The following is a 16,327-nucleotide window of genomic DNA, read 5'->3' as shown; positions in this document are numbered from 1 at the left end:
TCTATTGTTACGAGTTTGATAGATCTGTTCAATGGCTCCTGTTGGAGCCAATATTACAATTCTCTGCATCTCTTGCCAAGCTCAACTTCAGCTGCACTTCAACCTTCTGATCCCATCCATACATTATTTGTGGGATACAAGTTCCTGCTTCAGCTGTCTGTGCATTTCCTATTACCCTTTAGTTTGACTAGGAGGTCTCAATTTAGCCATATTAAGCTTTTGTCTTCCTTTCTTGATTTCTTACATGTGAAGATCAAGAGCTCTTCCACCTTATACAAAGAATCTTTAAAGGTTTACCAGCTCTTTTCTTCTTCCTTTCCCCTGAGGGCAGTTTCCCTGAGGGTCTTATTGACTAACTCCTTAAATAGTTGGAATTTCACTTTCTTAAAATTCAGGTTCCTGACTTTACTTTTCACCCGACCCATATCCATCAAGACTGTGAACTCCACCAATGCATGACAACTGCAGCACAAGCAGTGTTGACCTAGTCTTGATGTCACCCGTCAGCTCACTTGTGTTGGTGACCATTACATCCCATATCGCATACCCTCTGGTATGGTTGTCTATTCCCTGCCTAGGAAGTTACCCTTCATGCATTCCAAGAGTCTCTCAGATTGCCTAGAAAGTCTCAGAGATTGTAAACAAGAACAGAATTTAAGAGGGCAGGGAAAGAACATTGCAAGAAAGAAGCAAAACCTGGACAGAGTTAGCCAAAAGCAAGTGCATTTAGTGTCCTGAAAGCTTTTGTTACTGAGTGTTTCAGTGACTTATCCAATGTGGCACACCAATGTTTATAATGAGGTTAGAAGTCACTTCAAAACAGCAGAGATCAAAGTCAGCATGTCCACGTAGTGCAATGAACTCTGCAGTTTTGTTCCAAAGCAATACTAATGTGGTCACCATGCCATGTGTTGCTTCTAGGCTGGACGAGCTTTAGCTGGCTGGCTGGTAAACAGCTCGCTCAGGTGTCTCTGTATGTATTCCTCACTACTTCTTCTTCAATAGCATCGGGCATGCAAGTAAACCAAGATGGTTTATATGTTTGTCTTTCTTGTTCTGGATTGTACATTAATACCTTAACAAGTACCATAACCCTAGAATTTCCATATATTTGAACTGCAACATGCTGCTGCCTCCAAATTCTTTTAAGCCAAGTTTTGTTTCATAGCCATCTTTTTTTTTTTAAAGCTGGAAGAATTGCATGGTCCTGTGCCAAGAGCTAACACAGTACTTTTTAATGAATCAGAACACAGTATTATATAGGTATGCAGTAGAATACAGAAATTATTTTTCTTAAAATTCATTCAAGCGAGAATGTAATTAGAGGGTCATATTCCTGTGAAAAGGAATACTCTAATATAACCTTAACTGTTCCTAATTATGTGCCACATTATTAAGCCTGACCTACTAAGCCTGTCTCCTGAATACAGCTTGCTACAAATGTCTAAGTGACACAGGAGACACTGAGTTGGAATGCATTCCTGCCTATACATGCTCATTTCCCACCACCAAGTCCCTTTCTAGCCCCAGTCCTTACTGCTAGCAGAAGAAGCTGTTTATACTGAGTACAAAGGAGAATATGTCATAGTGTTTTTCTAGGCTTGCCAGGAAAGTGTTTAAGGATGTTCTCAGAAAGTGGAATTTGCCTGTGTCTGTGTTTCAGAGTAACTTTTGTGTTAGCAACTACTTTAACTTTGGACTTTGCACATCCTGCCACAAGTTGTGAGGTGATGAGATCTGGGAGGAGCAATGACATCTCTCTTTGAAAGACACTATGATATCTTCTCCACTCTATTCAAGATATCAACCTGACATCACAGCACTTGTTTCTCAGTGATGCATTTATAAGTTCATTGGAGCAGAAAGGGGTGGGAGGGAGAGCAATACACCCAGGTAGTGACAGCCTTTTCAAATACGTGATTGCAAGGGGGGAGAAAAGGCAGAGCTTTCATGTCTGAAATGTGAAGTCTGTTGGAGCAAGATACTTTGAAAAGACTTCAAAATGAGCCCTGAATAAGTTTTGCTGCAAATGAGTAACAGTTTAAGATTTTTCTCTTGATGCTGGTGTGAAAGGCTCATGACTGTACATATGTAAGGAGGCTTTGAATGTTCCCTACCTACAAAGCAAAAGATTCAAACATCCTACTCCTTTCTATCTTCTCCTTTCAAATCCTACATTTTCCTTCTAGGGGTCTTTATGCGCTGTGAGGTAGCAATCTTCCACTGAAAATTTCCTAATGCTTTAGTCTCTGAAACTCTGTACAGTGTTTCACAGATGAGGAGCAGGCTGCTCAGGTGCTTGTAACAGAGCTGTAGCCCTTAACTGTAAGTAGAGCTAGATTTTATACATTTTTTGTTGGATTTTACCTCCTTCCTTATCATATGCTGTCAAGTCTTTTTTTTTTTTTTTCCTACTATCTCAGCCTTGTAAAACCTTTGATGTTCTTCTGTGATCTCTTCCCCTCTACCCCTTTTCTGTTTTTTTACAATAATAATAGAACATAATAAAATAGAACAGCTTGCTGCTGGCTTTTCAGACATAGAAGTTGGTATGTTACTCATTATGAATGAAAAAAGCTTGTGTAAAAAACTCACTGGTATATCCTACAATTCTGGGAGCCTAATGCATTTCCCTTTCCTTTACTACTTGAAAGTATTCTGGAAGTGACAAGCAATTATTAAATTATATTCTTCTATTTCCTCTTGACTCTGCATGTTTTTCTCTCAGTCTTAAAGATTTTAATACTGCTACTGTTGTGCAGGGTCTTTTAAAAGTAAGCAAATACTTTTTAAGGAGATGTTGATATTCTTGGCAGGACAGGGAAGAATAGAACTGTGACGATCTCTCTTTCCATGTCACACTTTTCTTGCATTTGAATTACACTATCCAAGACAGAAATCTGTAGTCTTTTACATAAAAGGTTTAAACCTTAATTTCTGCAGCTGATTACTTTTAATTTACTTTTGTTTTTTCCTTTTTGCCCTTTTTTTTTTGAAAAGGGTGAGTCTCCCATTGCTAGAGAATACCTTTTAATTGTGTTGCATACAAGGAACTAAAATCATTAATCCCCTAGGAATTTCATTCTCATACATTTGTAGTGCATGTCTCGTGATCTTTAAACAGAGCGGTTTTCTCATTACTACAAATGATAATGGTGTTAGCATGATAATATAATTGCTGTGGATTCAAGAAACATGAATTGAGTTAAGGGTCAGGAGTTGGTTTCTTTTGGTTTTTTCACCTGCCCTCTTTTGCTGTAATGTATTTTAATTTTCCTCAGTATTCAGTGGGATATTTTTATCAGTGAAAGTCCTCACCCAAATAATGCAATGTAATTTTTGCAAATAAACATTTAAGGCAGAAGGAAGAAACCACTGAGAAAAAACTGACCACAAATTTTCCTAATCTTTATCTTTCCCTCTTTTTCAGTATGTTCTGTTATTTTGCTTTGACTACATTTTGATACATGTAAGAGTGCCATGGGGTAAATTGGGAGGAAGCATATTGCAGAATGGATGTGCACTGCTTGCTCTGGAAAAATTGCAGGAGCAGTTATTAGTAGGTAGCACTTCTTAGGAAACGTGAATTAACAGCCCACACCCTGAGGGTATGTCTACACTGTGCAGCAGAGCACAGCCCAAGGAGTGCCCAGCTAGCTCCAAGACGACTGTAGCCTCAGCACAGGAACGCCGACAGCAAAATGGATGTGCTGGCAGGACAGTCCTCAGCAATACTAATGAGCACCAGTGACACACACTACTGTTCCTCTTAAAACTTTGTTTTATTGTCTTTGCCCTACTTTTTTTTTTTTTTTTTTTTTTTTTAGTTTGGTTTGGTTTGGTTTGGTTTGGTTTACTTTGTAGGCAGGACACTTGTAGGCCTCATCTAGACAATTTATTTCACTAACATGTGTATATATATTTAATACATGCATATAATTAATGGGCATACATATATTTAATGCAGCATGATAAATATCAAGTGATGAAGACTTTATTCCCCGCAAAAGCTCATCTTGAAAGCAAAGTAATTAAAGCATTAAAGAAGAGAGAAGTCCCCTCCCCTTTATTAATACAGCACATGTACATGTGACTGTTAACAGGCACAACTTTGTTTCACACAGTGGTTTCTGTTGCAACATATAATATCTCTGTGATTTGTTTTCTGCAAGACTCCAGAAGCCACTGGTGATACGTTAGCAGTTGTTTATTGCTGTTATGCATTGATTTATATTTTGGTGGTTTGGACCCTTTTCAGTATCCATGAGTGATGACTCTGATCTGGAGCACATACATCAAGGTCTCTGAAGCTCATGCTAACGGTTCACCATTTGTGGCTCCAGCTGCTCTCTGTGCACATTGCATCAGCCTGCTGAGTTTAGCAGAGGTGTTCACCATCCCCTCCTTCTTAGCATTCTTGTAGAGGAGGGGGTGAAACTTTAATATGTTTTGGGAAAAGGAAGAATTACCTGAATGAGGCTCATCTCAGAGAAAAATGAAGGGGAAGAAGGTCCAAGAAAGATTTTTGTATAAATGCAATGTGCACCAAATAAGCGTTCCATACGGGAGACCAAAAAACAAACAAACAAACAAACAAACAAAAACAAACCAAACAAAAAACAAAAACAAAACACAAAAAAACCCCAAAAAAACCCAAAAAAAAAACCAAAAAAAGGAAAGCATCTAAAAATAGTGATGTTTATTCATACACATTTGGGGATGTTTTCATATAATTTTTAGTCAATGCCTGTAGCAGCTTTATCTTAGCTGGCTGCCAGATGCTCATCCAGCTGCTTTGTCTTCCTCTGCCCACCCCCAACAGCATCAAGGAAGAAAAAAGATGGAAAAGCCTGTGGGTCAAGATAAATACAATGAGATCTCTTACCACTCACCATAATGGGGATAAAAGATGTGACACAGGCAAAATTATTTTAATTTATTGACATGTAAAATGGAATTCAATATTGATAAACTAAGAAAAAATATGAAAACACCTTTCCTCAGCTATGTGCTTTTCCAACGTCCACTTGGGAAGTATGTGCTAGCTTTCTACTGAAAAACTAGCATGTGACAAAAATATGTTCAGGCATTCATGTGGTGATAAGTAAGGACTGATAACATTTTTTTTCCCTTGCTTTAAAATCAAATTCCCTAAAATTTATCAAGGAAAGGAGCTACTGATGAGGAGGCAGAAGAAAAACTGAAGTGAGACACAGAAATGCAGAAAATCACAGCTCTGTTTCACAGGTTTTTCCCACCACAGACTGACATTTGTGTTTGCTTGCAAAAGACATGCATGACACAACTGCTGGCAGACCACATTGGTGTCTGAATTTGGCATTTTACCATCTACTGATCCCATCTCTGGTGCTGCATTTAGATGCAGCATTCCAGCATGCAATGCTGACTAGCAGTTAAAAGGAATAATGATGCACCATGGCACATGACCACTTTCATGTTCTGCTCAAAGTGAAAAAGGATGCTTGGAAGCACTGATGCTAATTGCCTGCTTTCAAGGCAACTAGAGTGTTTTATTGTGCTCCCCTATATCTGCCTGGTGTGGGTACAAAGATTCAGTCATCTTTAGGATTTTGCACAAAGGTAGATGATCACATCCCTGACAGATTTCTTAGCTGTTCTCCTCAAACTCTTGCCCATTGTTACATTTCTTTAATTTATTATTCTGGGTGCAAAGCTGACACCTCCATAATCAATTGATAAATACCTTACCTGTTCCAGAGGGCTGGAATTGTAGTTACCTGTTTGTGTTAGTGTTGATGAAAAAGAAGATTGTGTCAGGGTAGAAAGGTGATGAGGTGGGCTAAAAACAGGATTATTAAAAGACCTTGTTATAGAAGATTGTGAAAAGCTCAGGTTGAGAAATTATTGATTTTCAGAAATCAATAATTTCACAATAATTTTGCTGTCTCTTTTTCCATTCACTCTTTCAGTCCTTATTTTCATCATGACAGCCGTGTTGTTCAAAAGTATTTCAGTAAAAAAAAAAAAGTGTCAGTAAGTAAAAACAAATGCACAAGATCTAAAATCCCTAGATAAAATATTGAAGAGTAAAATGATGCCTTACAGAGAAATACTAATTTTTTCTGTACAGCTAGTTTTAACTTACGAGAATTACTTCAATTTTAATTTTCTGAAATGGCAGAAATTCAGTGCAGTCTGCCAAAAATTTGAAAATGAAAGTATTAATCAGAGATTCTTATGAATCACTCTTCCTTCATGGTTGCTGAAATTATCACAGATTTTATTCTGTCCAGTGATGTATTATCAGCCATTACATTTCCCTTATTTCATCCTCTTTTGGCTAAGCTTTGCATACAACTCCATAAAGCCTCACTGCTCAAAAGAATTTTTTCCCAGATAGCTTCTGGTGTATAATCAATCTACTGCCTCTTGCTATGCTACTCAGTACTTCTGGCAAAGTTAGTGTTGAAAAAATGTTGAAAAATTCTGCTGTTCCCCCAGTCTCATAATTTTATCATGATGTGTTAAACCAAAAAGACAAGTTTTGTCCAATGATTTCCTTTGGGGTCTAGACTGTAACGTGCAAATGAGAAAAAATAAGCTCTGCACAAGTAGTCAAACATTCAAAAATCCATACACAATGGAGGGTGGAAGATTTTTTGTTTTCTTTTTAGATGATCAATTTTGTCCCAGATAGAGTCATAGCATACAGTTCCATTCAGGTTTGGAACCAGTCTCCTCACATTTTCTCTATTTGCTTGCATTTCACTTATGCTCCTACAGGTTTTTCGGCTGTTCTGTGTTCTGCACACACTGAGATAATTCACACTGTAGATGTATATATTCCTGTTAATCATAAACAAAATGTTTTCAAATATATATATATACATACATTAAATATATACATTTCTTTTTATTGCCTTATCCTTTTGAATGCAAAGTCACAAATTTTAATTATTGATAGGTCAATTTATTCTTACCCTTTGTTTCAAAAATGATCATGCAAATTCTTGTTCTGTTGTTATGATGGGTTACTGGATCTTGATTATGAAATAAAAGGTTAGTTATACAACTAATGTTCAAATAACATTAGTGGGACTTTGTCATCTTAGTATTATGTTATATCATTTTGTGCAGAACCAGATGGGAAGGGAAATGAGAAAACTCCCTTGGTACAAGTACCATCTGATAAGAAGAAATAAAACCACCTGCTATGCTATGTAAAGGCAGAGAATTAAGGCTTCTTAAGATAGATAAAGTTTTTTACTCTTTTTTCTTGTTTCTGACCCATGTAGACCTACTATTTCTTTCTTTCCACTTTATTGGAATTGTTAATTGCAATAGCCCATAGCCCAAAATGCACAGTTTACCAGTGGCAAGATCTCACCTCATTTTGAGTAATTAACAGTTCTTGCACCTCTTTTATACCCTCCTTCCTTCCCTATACATAGTCATTATCATGGTTTGTCAATTATCTTCCAAACTGTTTTAAAAAAGATAACTCTCTAACATTAGCAATTGCTCAGAAGTTGCTAATAGCTCTCCTGAGAGCACTTGTCTCACCCCATATCTCCCACCTTATCAAAAGGTCACATTAATTATAGGACCCTTGCTGGGAATAAATCAATGTGTCAATCAGAGACCCACAATTGTGCTGCAGTGAGAAAAAAAAATTCCAGAACAAGGTTATATTTAGGGCCTTTTTTAAATACTATATTTGTGAGTTAACTCAAGAACAGAGAATAACAGGAGCATATTGTGGATCAAGGTTTATGTAAGTTTTTAAATGCATACTTTTATTTGTGCCTTATTATCAACTGTTCATTCTTAGAATTAAAATACACTTTTCTTACTTGTAAGATGTCCAAAAGCATTGCCTTCCATTAAAAAAGGGACTTAGAAAAGGAAACATTGAATTTCAAAGTTGGTCTGTTTATTTTACAAACATTTCTGTATTTCTGTCTTTAGTCATTAATCTGAATATTTTAATACTGGATCATAAAACAATCACAGATGCAGTAACAAAGACTTCCTCATTTAGTCTCTTTAGGCTCATTCACAGTCTGCAAAGATGTTTAAGGTACTCAGTATATGTAGGAGTGTTTGTTTAGTTTTGTGAACCAGAGACTTTCTAACTGAAATGCAGTAGATTAGAAACTGCATGAATAAATAGGAAAGTAAAAATGCTTCATTTATCCAGCGTCAAACTAATTTTTCCTTCTGATCTGGTTTTACTATATTGAGCTGGTTTCCAGTGGTGATAAGCTGCATACAAACTCATTCACAGACCGCTGTTAAATCCCAACATTTAGATCAAATTCTCATATATTGTTATTACCACCAGTCTAATTCTTCAAGATCTTAATTGTGAGTTCAAGGAAGTTAACATAAAATTGAATTTGTGCCCATCAACTTGAGGCTATAGAAATGTCTAATAAATGTGATTTATAAACTTCTCATTTTGCTGGCCATGAAATAAAAAATAATTTATGTGTGCATATGTCAATATAGGAAACAGTCTAATAACTTTCTAAATACAGCTGGATTGGTTGTTACATCTATTTAACATGGTGTCTAAATCAATACTTTGGATCCAGACAACTGCAAGTCTGATTCTGGTAATGCTGAGAGGCAAAAGTGGAAAACTTCCAGTTCTAAATTACCCAGGTGGAGAGCTCAGGTAAGAGGAAAACTGAACAAAAGATATAGTAGAAGATCAACTCAAAGGGAGGAAATAGATCCTTCCTTCCTTCCTTCCTTCCTTGAAGCAAAATTTTAGTTCCAGACCAAGTCAGTTATTTCCATCTCCTTCTTATTTCTTAAAGAGGAGAAAATGTTATGCTTGTGATGAAAATGAGTACCTGAAATGTTATTAGTAACACATTACATCTCTATTTCAGGCTTATAAAAATACATGCTGCTTGATATTAGTTTACACTTAGATGAATTTGAGTCTTGATTAAAAAAGGAGATTTTTTTTTCTGTCTGCCAAGACTTGCAATGCTGCCATAATATCCTGATGCAGAAATGAGAAGGACATTAACAGATTAAAAGAAGGTAAAACAGGCTGTGTTGTATGATCTATATGACAAGAGATCCTGGATGGAAGTTGAAGACTAGTTTTTAAGCACAGGGTTGTTGTGGGTTGGTTTTATTTAGTCAGGGGTTTTATTAACGTTAGTTAGGTTCGTTCCTTGTACTTCCCTATTCTTCCCCTCACAGTGGTCTGCTCCAAGTTGTTTACCCCGAAAGTTCCCACCACCCAGATCCACAGTTACCTGTCAATCTCCTCACCTCTCCCTGTTTTCTCCTTATTTAGTCCCATCAGTCAAGGTTTGTCACTCCCTGTCGAGGTGTCAATCCTGTAACCACCCCCAGCTTCTTCATGAAAGTTCTGTATCAATCACCCCACCTTAGCCCTTCTATTCGTCCCAGGACACTGTACCCACCTCTGTTATGTTACCATTGATTGTTATAATCTATGTTGTTTCTCTATCGTTTGTCCCCATTGGGCGAGCCAGGTTTCCACCCCTGTCTGCCCACCCCCTACTTAACCTGTTGTCATTCTTTGTTCTCAGCATTTTGTCACTGCATCCTCTCTGAGAGCATTTTGTTCCTACCATACATGGGGGAATAAAACTCTTTGAGCTAGCAAACAAGGGTCCTTCTCTTGTCTCTTCGTCTCCTCTCAGCGTGTGAAGTTACCAAAGCTGCGTAACCCATGCCGCAGCAATCAGCACTACCAGGGTGGCAGACGCCGTTTCCCTGGGATGCCCACTCACATGGTGGCCACCCAGCCTCACACAGACAGTGCTAGCTGGCTCATTTTGTCTGCTTGAGTTTGTGGCAGGTAGCCGCCGCACAGGGTAATTTGGCCTTGACTCCAAGCCCAGTGGAGAATGCCCTTTCTTGACAGTTTGCTGCTGCAATCTGTGAAGAATACTGCATCATCCCATAAGTCTGATAGCAGCTAATGTTGTTTTACTCGGTGCTTTGCTTTCACTGAAGCTGGTGTGGGAGCTGGAAAAAAAAATTAAAATCTTCCCTGCTACTTTTGTTTCATGTTGAACAATTAGTGTCAGTGGAACAGAAGATATAGTTTAGCTACCATTACAGAATGAAACATCTTGCTAATCTTTCCAAAACTGATTGGTTTACGACATGAAGTAATAATGTATGTGTATTTTCAAAAGTGCTTAGAGCAAACAAAAGTCCTAAATTCCTCCATGCTATACTACACAGACAAATAAATAATTTCACCCTATACGTGCCAAAGAGAAATCAAGTTTCAGGGTCTCTGTAAAAACCCAACAATTGTTGGCATCTCTAAATCTTATACCAGCCTCTGAGTCAGTTACTTCTATTTTATTCTTCATAAACTGGAGTGCTCAAGCCCATTTAATAACTGTATATTTTTATGTGAAACTTACTGAGGATGAGAGTGCTAGATGCTTCAGATAGACTTGCTGCAAATTTTTCTGTGCTTAGAAGACTTTGGACTTTTTTAACAATTTTGATTTAAAAGTACTTAGAACACAATAACTAAATGCTGCATCTATATGTGCCAAAATGACTTATCACACAGAAAAAAATAGGTATTAGAAATGAAATGAAGTTTTGGGAAAAAACACTTCCATGTCAAACCATGACAAAATCTCAGTTTCTGGATTATTTGTGACATACTAGTTCATTGACTAGTATGCAATGAGCAGAGGGAGGAAAGTTCTGAGGAGAGGAGAGGAGAGGAGAGGAGAGGAGAGGAGAGGAGAGGAGAGGAGAGGAGAATTAATCACTTGCAATACTGGACCTGCTTTATTTATTTATTTACTTATTTTTAAATATTGTGAGCGATTTTTATTGGAAAATATTTTAAAACTAGCGTGTTTAATGAACTCGCACCCAGTTCTGATCACAGGTGGACACTTTTGCTAGCACCTTCTCATTTCCTACATTTACTAATTTTATACCTTACTACATTTCACATAAATCAAGAGAGCAAAAAGTAGCCAGAATGCAAAAGCTGGATGCTGCAGTTCAAAATTTTTATATCACTAGTCTCATCCTCCTTCCCTCCACAGAAATGCCTGCAATAAATTGTGACTGTAGGTGCTACTGCTAATTAGCAGTATGCCATTACAATTTCCAAAATATATAGTTTAATATTTATAACCCAAATTGCAGGGCATATCCAGTGCTGTATGAAAGAAGTACTTCCCATGAATAATTTCTACAAGAATTAATGATTTCTAATATCAGAGTTCACATCAAGTGCACATGTGCCTTGATTTCACTTAGGCAAGGGTACTGTGTTTGCTGTGAGGTTTAAAAAAATGCTCTGAGGGGCATGTCCTGCTGTAGCTGGCCACTGGATTTGTCAGGCATGATTCACCCTTGGTGAATCTGTGCTGGCTTTTGATAGATTGCACTGCATCTGCAGTTATCTGCATTTAGACTTTCCCCAAAAAAGTCTTTTTTCTTGCTCAGAAGTATTCAATGAAATCATAGATTTATGCATAAACTGCATCACTGTAAAAGTACATGGAAACTGGATACTGGATGTATTGAGGATTTTACTTGTAGGCAAAATATCATGTGAAGTGCTGCAAAACATGCTCCTATGGAAGGTATCATCAATTGCTAAAGCTCATAGATTATTGCAGAAAATAAGATATTTCCCAGACACATTTGATTTAGTCAGCATGCACAGAGGATGTATTATTAATTCAGTGTCAGGCTTGCTATTTCTCTTAGGCAAATCTTAGATAGAAATATGTCTACTTTGCTCAGATCTGAAAAAAAATTAATAATTTGTTGATTTCTATGTAATGATCATATGCAGTGATAAACTGAATACTAATTGAAAATCTTTGAATGAACAAAGTAATGTTCATTCTGAGGCCAGAAGGTGATTTTTTTTTATTAAATCAGAAGTTAAAAATTTGATCATGAACAAGAAGGTCAGATGTCCTTTGACATACTGAAATACTGTGCTAGATAAGGCATTAGAATTATTCTGATCTCATTTTCTTTCTCTATTTTTTAACTCCTATTATCATAGTAAGATAGGCACATAAAGAAGATATTCAACTTAACCACATTGCAATTTGAAAACAATGCTTTTCAGTCTTGTAAATACAAAATATTCTGATTCCATTTCCCAAGGGCCTCTAGCATCTCTTTGAATCTGAGTACAGTACACAATAAACTTCTGCTTCTTTATAACATTGTTTGCATGCTTAAAAAGAAAGATAGGTTTATGTGTTTTGTTGAACATGAGATTTTCACTCAGCTTTCTGTTGGTAAAGAGTAATGTAAGACTTCTCAGGCAGTACTTCAGCATGATTTGTAAAGGATGATGGGTCATGTTTAACTGCAGCCCAAGGAGTAGCCTCCTATTGTACCTCTGACTGATTCCAGAAACAAAGTGAAAGCCATTCTGCAGAGAGATGGACAAAAATGCAAAAGCTGCTGCTATATTTCCTAAAGAATGTATTTGCTCAAACTCTGAACAAATTGTTCTGGCATGCAAATGGGTGCTAATCTATTTGAAATGCTTTAGCAAAATGCTGTTAACTCTTATTATCAGAGGCATTATAATCACACATCAAGTGAGAATTGGGCTACGTTGTAATACTTTTATATTATTCAATTGCTCAATTACAAGTTCAGCAGAAAGATCACCACCCCCAACATATTTTTAAGTATATTTTCTTTATCTACATGTCACTGAGATGATGGAGGAAACATTAGTATATTTTTCAGTGTAAATATCATTCTGTACTCTTTAAGTATGTTCATGTAAAATGATGAAAAGTCATTCCACACAAAATCTTATAGATTATTTTCTAGCAGTATTTAAAATATTTTTCATTTGTGTTCTTTGGGATACATTTATTTACATTTTAATGTTTTTATAGTAATTGTTCATAAAATAGGAACTTTTTGGCAATAACACATTAATAGCCATGTTTTTTATCCCTGCAATTAAGGAACAAAGGACAGACAAAAAAAATCTTTTATTAATAATTTTTCCTTTTGCAGTTTTGTTTGATTGACTGGTTTTACTCATTAACTAGAAAACTCATTTACATATGAACAGTACAATCCTTTCTTAAGAAATTATAATAATTTTTAAAGACTACCTCATTAGCTACATTGATTTTTTTTTTTTTGACAAGAACTAATCTTGAATCAACTACAAATAGAAAAATAGCTTAATGTTTTGAAGGATGTATTAATTTCACCCATCTCACCTTGATGGTAATACTCTTTCAAATGCAAATCTTTAAATGTTTCAGGTACTCAAGGGTAAGATGTCTGGGTAGATTGTTTGACAATAATACAAGTTTTAGAAAAGACTTCTGATTTATATTGATGGTTCTCTTTCCTAGTTTCCTGTTTTCCCAGTTGGAGCTGTCACCTGGCTAAAGGAGAGAGTCTGCTTTTGGCTATTCATAAAATGCTGCTTTTTCCTGTTTGTCCGGATTAGGTTCATGGAAGATGCTGCTGGTCACTGGGAAAAAATGTTGTAAATCTTATTTCTAGACTTAGCAGATTTGGACTTTATGAACAAGTTGTAATTATCTATGTTGTTGATAATAACTTTTCAGTTAGAGAATGCAGAAAGGAAATTTTAGCCTTAACAGTTTTTAGACATTTCTGAGGTTGCCTTCCTTAAGATGCTTATTTTTTAAAGAGAACTTTAAATAGATATATTTAGGTCTTTCATTCAAATAAAGGCGCAAACAGAACTTTTTTCAGAATTCTTGCAGAAAGTATGAGCTCTTATCTGCCAGGCTGTTTTGTGAGGTAAAAGACGGGGACCATTAAAGCAGTTTCATGTTCTGCTAAGGTATTTCTAATGCAAGTAAAATGAAAAAAAAAGGGTATAATATAATAGAAGTGCCTATCAAAGCTTCATGAGAATATTTGACAGGCAATTTAGCTGTCTAGCAGTAGAGTATTTACTGCAGGCAAAGAGGACATGTCTTTAAATTTTTTTGGATTCCTCTTGTGTGAAGCTATACACTATAATTAAATATAACTGTGTTATTGTATTGTAATGTAATTGTAGTAAATGAGATACAGAGGCAACTCAAAAACTTCCTCTATCTAGTATTTAAAAATATTTCAGCGTTCTTGAAATAAAGTTGGCTTGAATCAGTAGTTTTAACATAGATATATTAATCAGATTTAATAACGTCAGAACTGAACTTACTTTACACCTTTAATAACAAAGGATTGGGGATTTTTTTAAATAACTTTTTAAAAAGATGGAAATTTTTTTTGCCATAATCTTTCAGTTTTATATCTCGGCATCTTCTATGTTCCATCCAGAAGCCAACATGAAAGGCTGCTGTTACTGTACTCTTGGCTCAGCTCTGAAAGAGCTAAGTTTCTGTGATGTTTATTCTTGTCAATTTGTAATTTTTGACTATTGGACATCCATGTTTTGCAGAAAAAGTTTCATTACTAAAATACCAGAACTATAAGAAGAAACCATTCTGCTAGTATTTTCTTGATGTGTCCCATCTCAAAACATTGATTTTTAAAGTGAACAATTAAGCCATTCATTTATTAATAGTTAACTAAGCAGATGTTTAGGTAATTTAACTGAAGAATACCTGCATATACTCAAAATATTGTATATATGTCTTAAAATTGTGTTCCTGTGTCATTACAGAAAAAAATGGCTGGTTTTGTGGATTAACAGGTTATTTCTACTGAATATCTTTAAAAGATATTTTTCCTGCAATACAAAACTTTTAAATATCTGCATCACTCTAGGGATCTAAGGCTCAAACAGCATTCTTGTTCTTTAGGAAATACTAAATTCCTTCAAATGTTCTTTAAAACATCCCTGAAATTCCTCCTTTCTTGGCTGATGACTCTCCTCAGTTCTGGTTCGGTCAGTGAATCCAGAATTGTGGTTGAAATCAGCACAAAGGTGAGCAGTGATGGGAGGCTGATTATGTCTTTGCTACACAAGAAAGCAGAGATGTGCAAATTCTTCTACTCTTGAACAGGAAATTAGGATTCTAGGTAGGATGCTGTAGCTACAGGAAGGAAAAATGCAGCCTGAATTTGGAAGATATGAAGCAAGTGATAGCTGCCTTCAGGACCTTACAGGAAGCAATATGTATATTTACTACAGTGTGCATTTATAGAGGTCAGTCTGAGGCTGCCTTTAAAAACAGACAGACCTAGGACACAGCTGCTGTATGGTGCTGAATTGAATTAATTCGTCCAAGTTTTAGTCAGTCTTGCAGTGGCTTCGTACACACACACTCACATATATAAGCACCATGTACCAGAGCTCACAATTAACAGTTGGTTACAGTTTATTGTATTTATCATTAAATACATCACAACTTCATATTTTATTTACAAATGTATTTCATATAATATAATTAGTGCCTGATCCAATGCTATACATTTAATAAACAAAGCAGGGGTATACAACTGTGCTACATAAAAGCTTCATATTAAAAAAGAAGAAATCTTTAAAATGTCATGTCAGGGTCAAAAGAATGTTTAATTCTCCTGGTTCTGGAAATGATTTTTCATCCAAGATGGGTAATTCAAAAATAATTAAATCCCTTTTAGATTGCCTGCAGGCAATTTTATTATTTAACTTTATTATTTTTGTAACTGCGTGGATTCTAAGTCAGCGTGATAGATCTGTAATTGTTTTCATTTCTTTATCTGTTATATTTTGTTTTTTGCCTCTCCTCTCTCTACAGCAGTCATTGCCTTAATTTTCTTTTTTGCTCCAAGCATGCTGTTGGTACACAACAAACAATAAACACTAATTACAGTCATCAGCCACATTCTACAATCCTTAGGGCTTGATGTAAAACCTGCCAGAGCCAAGAGGTATCCCTCACATACAGCATGATAGTTAAAGCTCCACAGTTGGAGTTAGGATGCTGTGATTCTCACCATAGTCCTAAGGCGGACCTACTACATGAATTTGTGCAGAACTCTTTATGTGTTGCAGGCAAAATGTCGAACATGTACAACTTTGCATACTGATATGGGAAGCTCTCCAAGGCAAATGCTATAATTCAGACTAAGTTAGTCTGAGCACAGCTGTAAGAAAGGTGTTTGGTGACAATGTTCCTTAGTAGGATGCTATTGTGATCTTGTGGAGAAATAGCTTTAAGAAATAGTGGCTGTTCCTTAATCTACTGGTGCTGAATCAGAGAGGCTTTGTGGTGGCAAAACCTTTTGCAATTAGCAATCAATAATGCATACAGTCATATCAGCTTGTTAAATGCTCAGTTCTAAACAATTCAGGACTAGTCACAATGGTAGTCCCACCTAATGAATATAGGCAGGCTGC

The sequence above is a fragment of the Vidua macroura genome, chromosome 1 (assembly GCF_024509145.1).
Source record: "Vidua macroura isolate BioBank_ID:100142 chromosome 1, ASM2450914v1, whole genome shotgun sequence".
Lineage (NCBI taxonomy): Eukaryota > Metazoa > Chordata > Aves > Passeriformes > Viduidae > Vidua > Vidua macroura.
The sequence above is the reverse complement of the archived record's forward strand: the minus strand, read 5'-3'. Positions refer to the sequence as shown.